A 12,826-nucleotide genomic window follows, 5' to 3' on the forward strand; every position below is an offset into this window, starting at 1 on the left:
TCAAATATTGTTGTCTCGGCCTTGCTGTGCGCTGCGTTGCACCGCTAGCTGAGTAGTTAACCTCGCGTCCAATAAACCCTCAGAGCCAGGGTGAACATCCGACTCCAAACGTCATTTATTGAATTGAACGAGGTAAAACTGGTAAGAAAACAGCACAGATACAGCATCTGTTAATACCCGGAAACATCAACACAATGAATGAACACCACAGCATCATAACATTGTCTTAGATATCATGTTTCTCGACAATAGATCCTGGATAGACCAGGCACCTACATTACCACTGAATAGCTATACAAGAGCATAAGCTGCTGTGTTACATAAAAGCACATCGTGTATTCATCACACTGCACCCCAAATGTACCACACTACATATAACACTTAACTGAGGATGAGACATTTTGTCATCCTTGCTCTCAAGATCGCAATATAGTTACTTGGGTACAAGTTTGACTCGACTTATTAAATTACAAGTAACATTCAAAATAAGGAAAGTTGCAGGCTTCATTGTTAACTCGGCCTTGTATTTACCATAACAATTGAACAGCATTATAAAGGCATTTACAGCATTATAACGGTCATTTTAACATTATAACAGCATTCCCAGTATTATAAGAACATAAACGAACTTACAGACAATGCTGCTTAATGTCCCACAATGGACAATTACAGCTGGCTTCACTGGGACGCGATTTGTGCCACCATCTTGAATTCTGTGTCATGGCTGACTCCAGCCTCGTGGTTGAAACTGTTAAATCCTAACTTCCTGGTCACGTGACCAAACTCAGCATCAAAACAGGAAATTCCTGTGTACTCACACCCCCACTCCGCATGGAGAAAAACACCTGCCGTAAGGCAGAACACTTGTAACTCAATTTCAACCGTCTTCCCAATGTCGTATCGACTGCAAACTTGGTATAGGTATGTCATACTGATGACAAGACTATATTCTATCATTAAAAAAATATATTTTTTAACATTTTACACGCTTTTATTTAACTCACTCTGTCTGTTGTCGTATCCTCAAATCTTATAACTCAATTTCAACCATCTTCCCAATGTCGTATCGACTGCAAACTTGGTATAGGTATGTCATACCGATGACAATACTATATTCTATCATTAAAAATAAAATATATATTTTTAAGCAATCTTTTTTACGGCTCTAATTGTCGACGCTCAACTCACGTTGGCTGTAAATCGCCACGGTCCCTTACGTCAAGGCAAGCTACGGGGAGCCACGCCGAGGGGCAGGGGTTGTGGAAGGAGAGGAGGGGGTTGTGGAAGGAGGGGAGTGGGATGTGGAAGGAGGGGATGGGGATGTGGGATGTGGAAGGAGGGGATGGGGATGGGGAAGGGAGCACAGGGGGAGGGGCAGCTCGGAGTTGGCCGGGGGGTGACGCTCCTTTACGCTGTGGGCAAGCTGCGGGCCCACTTCCTGGAGTCGTGAAGTTATGCAATTACTAGTACGGTACATTTCATTAAAGCGTGTTTAATTTTTTTTTTCTGGGAATGATGAGTAAATTGTTTGATGGGTTCCATCGTTCCCCGCGGTTTTGTTTGTTTGTTGTAGTACGGAGTAAGACTGATGGCCTTAATCTAAGTTGTCTTGTTGTTGTTTGACTTGCATCCCACTGGGATTTTTCCACAGCGTTGGTGTACGGTGTTTTTTCTGCAATATTTTGCTGTCTTTTCTTGGATTTTCTGTTTGCGCTTAGTCACATATTCACTTTAAGATGTTTTCTTGTTCATGTTTTTGTTTTTTGTTTGTTGCGGTTGCACCCGATTCAAGAGCCGAATGGCTCACAGGGCTATACCTAATATATTAACTTGAACTTGAACTACTGTGGTCAATGGAGTGAGGAGTGTGGAGAGGTACGGCGGGAGACCTTGAGAGAGCGCTTTGTGGCACGGGATAGCAACATTTATTTGATAAATTACCAGCAAGGAAGATATACACGTTTACCATAGAATACTTTTGGGGAAAAAATATTTCGAGGAAGGCTAGTTGAGTTTAATCTCAGAGCACAAAGTTATACATATGACAAATACTATTTATTTAGCTGTACATTTAAATCTGCACTGTGCGTGAATAAAATGGGTTTTTTCTGGATTTGAGCATTTTTTCTTTTCTTTTAAATCTATGTATGGGTTCTGCTTGGTGTTTCTATATATACAACACCACATCGTTAGAATACAAATTCGTGTTTGAAAAAATTTAATGTGTGCGTGTTTGTTGAATTTCGTCTGCACCGTACGTATCCATCCATGCTAAAATGCAATTGAATACATTAATGGGAAAAAATTACAATCGCGCATGAAGAGGAAAAAAGGTGGTCATATTTAACTGTATTACATTTGAAAATTGATTAGTCAATATTGATATATAGACAGAAATGCGTTGACAATGGTGAAGGTGTCACGCCTCTGCTGGCAGAAGGACCTCCGCGAGAGTGAACGCTACTCTTTCACGTTGACTTGACGTGCGGATTGCTGGCAGATGAATGTAACTTCATCATCTTCATCAGCCATCATTATTTCACCACTGGATGAATACCTCTCTGCAAATCGTTGCCATTTCTCACGGTCCTGTGATGTAACGCATGAGTATGTAATGCAGTACAAGTGGACTACATGTTTCACTTTTATCCACCCTAAAATGTCCTCAAAATGGAACTCCTCTTTGTGCTTGCAATATACGTCTGTTGTATAGAAATTATTGTTGTACAATTTTAATAAATTTGTTCTTTAATTGCAGATATCTAAACAAGTGAAACGTCACCTGCATAACAAGGAACAATGAATAAAAATAAAACCGTTTCTAGGGTATGGACATACGTTGCTCTTTTATTTATCATCGTGAGCATTATTCTGGCATCAGTTTTGATTCACCAGCATGTAAATGCAAACTTTCCCAAGAAATGCCCCAATAAATTTGTTCTAAATGGCATTAAACCAGATTATAAGGCAATAGAGATCTTTTCCGACCTAACGCCAATAGAATTAACAACCGTCAAGGACTTCCTGGTGAACCATAAGGAGCTCAATATTGTTGCCTCAGAAGCTACCGTGAACAGCAACTACATCTACATGATAGAGCTCTACAACCCAGACAAAAAGGAAGCTTTGCATTACTTGGACCATGGAGGAGCCAAACCAGCTCGAGTTGCTAAGGCAGTGGTTTTCCGCGGAGCCGACGTTCAGCCGTCGGTCGTAGAATATCTGATAGGCCCGCTTCCGAATCCAACCTGGTACCGGCCACACAGTCCATCAACGAGGAAACGCGTTATTAATTTTAGCTCTCGGCCAACGACAACCCCGGAATATAAGGCATTACATGGAGAATTTATGCCCAGAGTTTTTGAAAAAGTCAACCACATCCTCAAAGAAAGTTATGGTTATTGGTATACAAACTGTACTAAAAACTGCATTAATGCAGGTGACATACCATTGAGAGGGCTTAAGTCTGGAGATAGGAGGTCTTGGGTCGTATTATTCAGACTTATGGAAGGGTATTTTTTGCAACCATAAACTTTGAAGTTTTGGTTAACCATGAAAGCTCAAACGTAGAAGAGTGGGCAGTGCAGAAAGTGTTTTACAACGGGCAGTATTTTAATAGTCTGGAAGAACTCATTAGCCAGTATGACAATGGACTCATTGATAAGATCAAGCTAACCGGCACCGTTATAAATTCAGGATATGATCGTCGCGGAGCTTTCAGAGCAGACACGTCTCAGACGGGACCGCGGCAGTATGAGCCTGAGGGCCACCGCTACCAAGTTGACGGGAACTTTGTGCAGTATATGCCCTGGACGTTCGCTTTCAGAATTTCTTACATGGGGCTTCAGATATTTGACATCAAGTACAACGGTGAGAGAATTGTCTATGAGATGGGTCTCCAAGATGCAATCTCCTACTATTCTGGAAACAGTCCCACCGGCACGCAAGGAAAAGCCATTGACTCAGGTTGGCACTTTGGTGCCGACAATTTTGAGCTTGTGAAGGGGATCGACTGCCCGCACACTGCCACGTACCTGGACACGTACCACTTTGTGAACTCGGAGAAGCCGCTGAAATACCCAAACTCCGTCTGCATCTTCGAGTACAACTCTGGTGTGCCATTACGTCGACACTTTGACAGAGATAACCATCTTGGGTTCACCTTCTATGGTGGCTTGGTCAACTATGTACTTGTGATAAGGAGCATCCATAATGTATACAACTATGATTACGTGATGGACTACATATTCTACCAGAATGGAGTCGTCGAGGCAAAGGTTCACCCGACTGGATACCCCTTTACCACATTTTTTTTCGGTGAAGGCCTCAAGTATGGCAACAGAATATCTGATAACGTCCTAGGCAATCTTCACACTCATATGTTAAACTACAAACTTGATATGGATATAGCCGGTAAGTGTCTTTTATATATACAATCGTTCTATTAAAACAATATTGTCAACTATTCGAGCAGTATGTGTTGTGTTAGAATGTGACTTAGATACTGCTGTCAGAACTTTAAATACATGAAAGAAAACAATGATGAACACTTGATCGATGATACACCACACACAGTAATGCTGTGTCATTTATTTACACTCACAAGTAAATGTAACATCACGCCCGGTATTACACTGGAAGGTCTTTGCGTGATAACAAAATCCCCCGAGAAAAGCAGCGTTCCAGACCGGATAGATTTCATTTACACTCAGTTTTCTGGCCGACCAGTTTATTTCTGCTCCTGCATTTTTCAGGCTGTGAGTTTGAATTCCGTAAAAGAGCCCTCCCTCTCTCTCTCTCTACCTGTGAAGTAGAATTCTCCTGTGTCTGTGCCTACTTCCGTCAGGCTGTGCGACAGGCTTTTGGCCTGGCCTATTTTGGCCCTTCACGAACCCAACGAATTCTAGATTTGAAGCTTTCGTGACTGCAAGGATTCATATTCTTGGGTTTTTTCGGTAAAGTTACGTGACTTTACCGAAAAAACCCGGTAAAGTTACGTGACTTTACCGAAAAAACCCAAGAATATGAACCCAACGAATTGAACAGTTTCACTCACATCCGTACAAGCGTTATGAAACCGTCTACTTTAAGCCAAATATGTTTTCAGATAAAAGTTTAAATGGAATTATTACGAAATATTACGTGAAAGTAACTGACGGCATATGTATGACTCTTAAGACAATATACAAACTATACTTTACTATGGTACATTGATGATTCAGCAATACATGAACTTGCATTAAATTCACTTTACAATAAAATCATTTTGTACAGCATAAAGGAATGTTTAATATGAATACGTATATAAATGTAAATCGTGAAGAGTGGTGGCAGTAGTTTGCACTCTATGCAATGGACCTGAAAATCTGAGTTTGATTCCCATTAAAATCAAAAATAAGTAGCAAGTGATATTTGAACCTTTCCTAGCCACGAGCCTGAAGTATGATTATACCCGCAGCATTGGGTACCTGACAGTGCTATTAACGTCTGTGGAAGTATGCCTAATGCATAATGAAACAAAGTCATATAAACAGATCAAATAGAGTAGTAGATTCTTTTTATGATTTTTCATTACCAATATATTGCTCTGTTGATGTAGAAATTGTATAAAACACTGCATTACATACCACAAAGGTTAAGCTGAAATTAAACATCATGATATGTAATTTCAAACTGATTTTCAAGCTATAACGTGTTAAAATAAAGTTCACACTTAAATACCATTAAAATAGTGCCTTATTTATATTGGTTAAAGCAATTGCTTTGTACTCCATAAACAACTATATAACTCATGACAAGCTTACGAAATATTGTTTTGTTTATGCATTGCTTTATTTTGTTCAAGTGAATGTGTTTTCTAAATATTTGCATTTCACGATGTTTTTCTTGTCCACAGGCACAAGCAACAGCTTTAAGACCGTGAGCCTGCAGCTCGAGAACACGACCGTCATTTGGAGCCCAGAGCACACCAAGGTCATGCCCCGCGTGAAGCACGACCTCAAGAAGACAGAGTTGGAGGCAGCCTTCAAGTTCGACGTCAGACTTCCATACCTGGTGTTCATGAACGAGAACGCCAGAAACAAGTGGGGCGCCCAGCGTGGTTATCGCGTGCAGCTCACGAGCCACGGAAACCCCCTGTTGCCAGAGGATTACGAAGAGGAGAAAGCTGTCACTTGGAGCAGGTATCTGTGTTTCATCTGCTGGGATTTCCCATGCAGATTTAGGGACCTCACGAATGTTTGGCTGGAATTCACCGAGATGGTGGGTTGAATTATGGAAAACTGCATCCCTACATAATAAAATAGCTTATTGTTTTGTAGTGAACTGATAGTCACAGCCCAATTTCGGGCGGCAAAGTGGTGAGATGTGAATTACCTTGCCTGGTATAGAGTGTGTGGGTTCAATCTCGACCCTGACGCCTGTATATTTAGAGTTTGCGCATTCTCCACGTGGTCACTTGGATTTTTCTCCGGGTACTCCAGTTTTTCCCCTCTACATTTAGAAACGTGTTTAAGAGTATTTGGCTGCTATACATTTCCACATGATAAGCCACTGCAATGAGTTATAATTTGTGGCCAGGTCGCTTCTGAAAAAGAGCTATATTGCTCAGTGGGCATTACCTGGTAAAATAAAAAAAATAGTTTATAGTTTTCAATCAGGCAACCACCAATGACTACTCAAAACATCAAATCATACCAGATTATAAATACAAAATATTCTACTTGTCTGAACCGCAAGCACGAAAGTTAAATACAACTTACTGAAAATATAACACCTTTTGAAGTCTATACGTTACTGAAAATGAAGGAAAATTGACATTTTCAGGATCATTCCACAATGGAAGCTCTGATGTTACAATTAACTCCAGAAATAATTTTTATTGCCTTTGTAAATCAACTATAGTAATATATATGGAACATAATTGATGATTGTATCAATTAAACGTGACATATAACCTGCAAATAAATAGCTAAGGTCAGGGGAAAAAGTATTTGATCCCCTGCTGATTTTGTACGTTTGCCCATTGGACAAAGAAATGATCAGTCTATGATTTTAATGGTAGGTTTATTTGAACAGTGAGAGACAGAATAACAACAAAAAATCCAGAAAAACGCATGTCAAAAATGTTATAAATTGATTTGCATTTTAATGAGGGAAATAAGACGACCAAAACACATCATAACTACACCACAACTCTAAATGATACTACTGTTTCTCTCAATCACTATAATCTAATTTACAATTGTATAATTGCTGTAAAACATTGAATAAGGCACTATATACATCTACATGAGATAAATATTTCATTTAATCTAATTTGTGTGTTATTCAAGCATTCTTAAATTATACATACATACTGTATAACACCAACATTTCTCAGCATGATGTATATTATAAGTTGTAATTCCACATAAACTGGCACTATTTGAACACATATGTATAATCAACAATAGGGACATTGAAAGTGTGTTGTTTGGAAAGATGGAAAGGAACTAGAAATAGAGGAAGACCTCACAGAGAATGGCTTGACGACGACATAAGACATGAGTGCCAAAAAGATGTGAACTGAGCATTTTGGTACAAGACAGAGAAAAGTGGAAACTAATTACTAAATGGGCTATCTGGCCATGGATCGTGATGGTGATGAATTCCACGTAACCATTTAATGCAGCGGTCGGGAACCTATGGCTCGCGAGCCATATATGGCTCTTCCGGTGACGGCATATGGCTCCCAGACAATTTTGAGTTGAAAAAAAAATCAGTTTGGAACTGATTTTAAATACTTGTGATATTGCTTAATAATAATGCGTCTTTTTAAAGTAAACAGACATTAGTTTTGAAGATAAATTTCACGGGTCACGGGTCCCGTGACCAGAAGTCGCATTAAAAGTAAGACATATTTAATTTATTATACGTTAAAAATACTATATGGCTCTCAATGAAAGATATTTAGAAATATTTGGCTTTTATGGCTCTCCCACTCAAAAGGTTCCCGACCCCTGATTTAATGTCTCCCTTCTACCCAAGGTACCAGGTGGCAGTGACGAAACTCAAAGAGACTGAGCGACATAGCTCCAGCATCTATCAGCAGAACGACCCTTGGGACCCAGCGGTCTATTTCCAGGATTTCCTCAAAGACAATGAAAACATCGTGAATGAGGTGGCTTACAAATATGTCAACACGTATTTTGTGTTCTTGGATATTTTTGAATTAGCTCACTGAAAAATGCATTTACTGTTCATTTTATGTCAAACAGTGTTGTTATATAAAGGAGACTATATTCATTAAGAAATGCCAAAAATGAACTTTTTACATGGGGATGAAACTTTGTTAATGAGAAAAAGAAAATAGACTTTTGGCCATGCTACTTTACTGTATTGCACCAGAAGGGTAGTTCAAAAACTGCACTGGTGATGCACTAACTTGTAGCAAGGAGTTGAGATGTGAGGAGAGATATTTTCTTAACGAAAATATTCTTCATAACACCAATGGAACCTCATTTGCCAGTAAAAAATATGATAATTGGTTTTTTACCCCTTCTATCTGGCAACAAAACTGACACCTTTTTTTACAAGGAGTCATGTTTGCATAGACCACAATACCTGCAGTCATAATGCAAACAAAAAACATAATTCTGTTAATGTGCACTGTCCTTGAAGTTGATTGGTCCACACCCGAGACAGCTTTCCTTAGAGCCTAGTCTCACATGGGTTGGACCAGATGACGCCAAAAGGACAGTGCACATTATCCAGAGTTATGTTTTTTGTTTTCATTATGACTGCAGGTATTGTGGTCTATGCAAACATGACTCCTTGTAAAAAAGGTGTCAGTTTTGTTGCCAGATAGAAGGGTAAAAAACCAATTATCATATTCTTAATAAGTCAAGCAGATTTCAACTGCAACATCAAAATGTTTTGTTCATCTTCTTGGTTTTTTCGGTAAAGTCACGTAGAAGGGAAGTAATAAAATAATAAAAATAAAACATAATAAAATAATTCTCACGACGTTTCGGCTACAACGCAAGCAGCCGTCTTCAGGTGAAGAATGAGACACTGCCAAGTTAGGAGCTTTGTTCATGTAATAAGTCAACGTGATTTGTCAAAGTGATTTCTTACTCAAATGAACACTGAGGTGGTGCTCATCTCCCGTTTAAAACTTCGAGCCAGTGGTAAATAATACACATTTATATGACAGGGGCAAATGTGTCCATGGGACAACCCCTGCTGACTTCCTCATAAAGTGGTCCTTATTTTAGCCCACCCAAGAGGGATAATGGACTCAGTCGACAGCCATGCACGATTTCAATAAGCAATCTTCCCATTGAGCCGTTTGCACTACCGCTGAGCCACCTGGCTGGTTGATATTTGCTTTCCTTGATGTAAGATTAAAAAAATACTCGTAGCAGAACAATCGAGGCTTCACAATAGTGCTAACGCCATCGCCTGTGGCCGTGCCGCTGGGCAGGACTTGGTGGCCTGGGTGACGGTGGGCTTCGTGCACATCCCCCACTCGGAGGACGTCCCCAACACGGCCACCGCCTGCAACGGCGCGGGCTTCTTCTTCCGGCCGTTCAACTTCTACGACGAGGACCCATCGGTGGCCTCGCGGGACGTCGTGATCCTGCGCCCTGGGTCTCACAGCTCTGGAAAGCCTGTCGTGTCCTGGTGGACGGAGCAGAGCCCCACTGATCCCAGCGTGTGCTTGCCCGACATTCAGCCACTAGCTTACAACGGCACACGCACTCCTGTGTAAGTGTAACGCACAAAGTATTGTTGAGATAGCTGTGATGTCATGTTAAATCAATTGTATTCTTGCATTTATTCAACACATTATGAATAATATATGGTGAAAAAAAGATGAAATAGTATGCAGGTTCATCCAAAAGTCTCTGTGCAGTGGGCGCAAATATTAACCAGAGCCTGGATGAAATGAGAATGGAAATTACCCACGTGCAAGGGACATATACAGACAAAATAATGTACCGTAATCATTTGTTTTCAAACATGTTAGGACATGTTCTGTAGTGTTTGGATGTAGATTGTTCCCAATTAAATGAATTACTGTGAATTGTAAAGACAGTTATTTTGTACAGAGACTCTCTGTCACCTTGTTTATATGTGGGTATTAAGCAAAAATGAATACAATTATTCTGCACGTAACTTTGTTCCATTCCACAGACGTTGCACAATCAGTACAAACCTCTTTATTTTTGGGCATAGCATTTGTATTTCGAATCACCAGTCAGTAATCTCAGTGTGTTGAGATTCCATTAATGGTGCTCCAACGCTTTAACTCCCTTCTTGCCTGGGTGGATCAGCCCAGGGAGCCTAGCAAGGGATGCAGGCAAGGTAAGGTGGCTGGCCTGCTTGGCCTATGAAGAGGTTTACCACCTGTCCATGTTTGACCGAGACAGATCAGGAATTGGAACCTGTGTTCAGGTTGCAAGACATTGTCCCTAGATCTGGTGGTATTATGCTGAACTTGATTACAGTGTACATGCTGCCCTGCTTTGGTAGACCTAAGCTGACAAAACTATGTCTGGGTTTTATCGATGAACAAGGAGGCAACACTTCCAATGAAAAACACAACTAGGCATGTTAGAAAAGTAATTAAGAAAAAAACCAAATATATTCGCGAAATATTTGAGGTGCTTTTTAATTTATTTAACCTCATAAAAATTAATAATTTTTATTATCAAGCATTTCGCCATCATAATTCTAAATTTTAGTCATGTTTGAATATCTCCATGATGACCACATGACCCCATCCAGCCAATAGGAGCACATTACCCCTCTAACATCTGCACATTTTGAAAGCTGATTAAACATTGTTGAGTGTTGCCAGAGTGAAACTTTTTTTTGTGTTGCACCTTGTCACGGAGTAACAGGGGCAGCAACGTTGCTCACAACATTATATTACATGAAAATTGTACCATTTATCTTTGCCTTTTAACAATGTCATTAATCTCTGGATCAAAGCGATTAAATAGGCATTATCAATATTTTAATTTTCTCTATGGAAGCTTTCAAGTCCCATGCTGATATTGACAAATCGCACACATATCTAGACGTGTAAATGTTAATGTTGAATATTAATAGCACATCGACATTGCTGTATCCCCGAGTTTGAAATTAAGTTGGCAAGCTTCCCCTTCAGCTCACCTCCAACTTTAGAAATTCTCACGGATACTAACCAATCGCTCCTCTTCTTGGTGGCCTGCCACACATTGACTCTAGAAACTTTAAGAGCTCCGTTCTTCTCATCTTCTGTATTCTTGAAAACGGTTATGTTAGGTAAAGGGTGATTAGATGTAGGGTGGTGGCTCTGCATGTGGCCTGAAGTCCATCACTGGAAGCGAGGGTTGGTGGATCGCACAAATGTTGTGAAAATCCCTTCTAGTGGACGTTGAGGTGCCGTACACTGGCTTTCCAGGTGAATGCAGTACAGCAAGTGGACTAATCGACATCTGTTTCCATCTGTATGGGAATAGAGTATTGCTCCCCTCTGGGCATTTTTTGGGGTGCTTCAGTTTCCTCCCCCATTATAAACGCTCGTTATTTAGGTTGACTGCCGATATTGGGAAATTGTTGACACCGGACCACTGTCCGGTTGCTTCTCAGTTCAGAGATTGGGCGATGCATTTTGCATACGGCTACGCTATGTAAAACTGAACACATGCGCATATCGTAGTTACAATAGTGGTGAAATGTACTTTATCACGCCATGTTTTGTCGCCCTCTGTATAGTTTCGGACACGAATAAAGATTAACAATGTGTAGCACCCACTGACCTGTGTGTATCCTTTCACTCGGAATTGGGTTTGGCAGTTCTCCAGCTCCGCCGCAGTTCTGGTAGCTTAGCCGCTCCAGGCTGGCTCCAGATCTGAGAGAAAAACTCATTGGAATGCCCATAGGCTAACGTGGAGACATAGAGAATGCCCATTGGCTAACATTGAGAAACAGATTGCCATAGGCTGACCATGGAGAATACGGAATGCCCATAAAAGTGGCTGCCTTTGGCTCAATTTTTAGTTGTGAGGTCCTGGGGTAGTCGGGGCAGGGGTTGGTTTTTTCGGTAAAGTCATGTAGGTAAAAAATTTAAATAAATTAAATCACGACGTTTCGGGCGCAACACAAGCGTTCATCTTCAGGTGGGGACAACTTAGCGAAAGCACACAGCTTAAGTGTGTCTCAGAGGTGGCTGTGACGAGTAATTATACTGGTAGGAACGAAGTGGACCAGCCTACAATAGATTATATCGTCCATCCGTTTGTCCGTCCGTCCGTGTAGCAACATCGCCCCCTACTGCAAACACTTGGCATTACCCTACAAAAACCTTTAGACTCTGTGAGGCTTTCCTGGCTAAACAAGTGTAACATTCCCTTATAATTCCCTCAGATAGCTTTTAATTAAAACATTTAAATTAATGAGGCTTTCCTGGCTAAACACGTGTAACATTCCCTTATAATTCCCTGAGATAGCTTTTAATTAAAACTTTGAAATTAAATAAAAAAACTCAAAGCGCCCTAAAGCCTACAGCTAGGCCTAAAGCCTAGAACTAGGCCTCAAAGTCTCCCTTCGTATCGTACCCCCACGTGTGTGCAAGGAAGTTAATGTTTAACAATGTTACATTCCCTGATGCTTTTAAATAGAAACATTTAAATTTAAAGCTTTTACATAAATAATAAAAACAGGTAAATTAAAAATTAACTCACGGCGGCCTAAAGCCTACAGCTAGGCCTAAAGCCTAGACCTAGGCCTCAAACTCTCCCTTCGTATCGTACCCCGCGTGTGTGAAAGGGAGTTAATGTTTAACAATGTTACA

The 12,826-nt window shown here is 40.5% G+C and overlaps 1 pseudogene; it reads left to right on the forward strand.

Annotated features, from left to right (window-relative positions):
• The first annotated feature begins 1,392 nt into the window (after positions 1 to 1,392).
• Positions 1,393 to 11,783, forward strand: LOC133345888 (amiloride-sensitive amine oxidase [copper-containing]-like; annotated as a pseudogene).
• Positions 11,784 to 12,826: the final 1,043 nt, after the last annotated feature.

This window comes from Lethenteron reissneri, chromosome 23 (genome assembly GCF_015708825.2).
Source record: "Lethenteron reissneri isolate LAM-NWPU_2019-01 chromosome 23, ASM1570882v1, whole genome shotgun sequence".
Classification (NCBI taxonomy): domain Eukaryota; kingdom Metazoa; phylum Chordata; class Hyperoartia; order Petromyzontiformes; family Petromyzontidae; genus Lethenteron; species Lethenteron reissneri.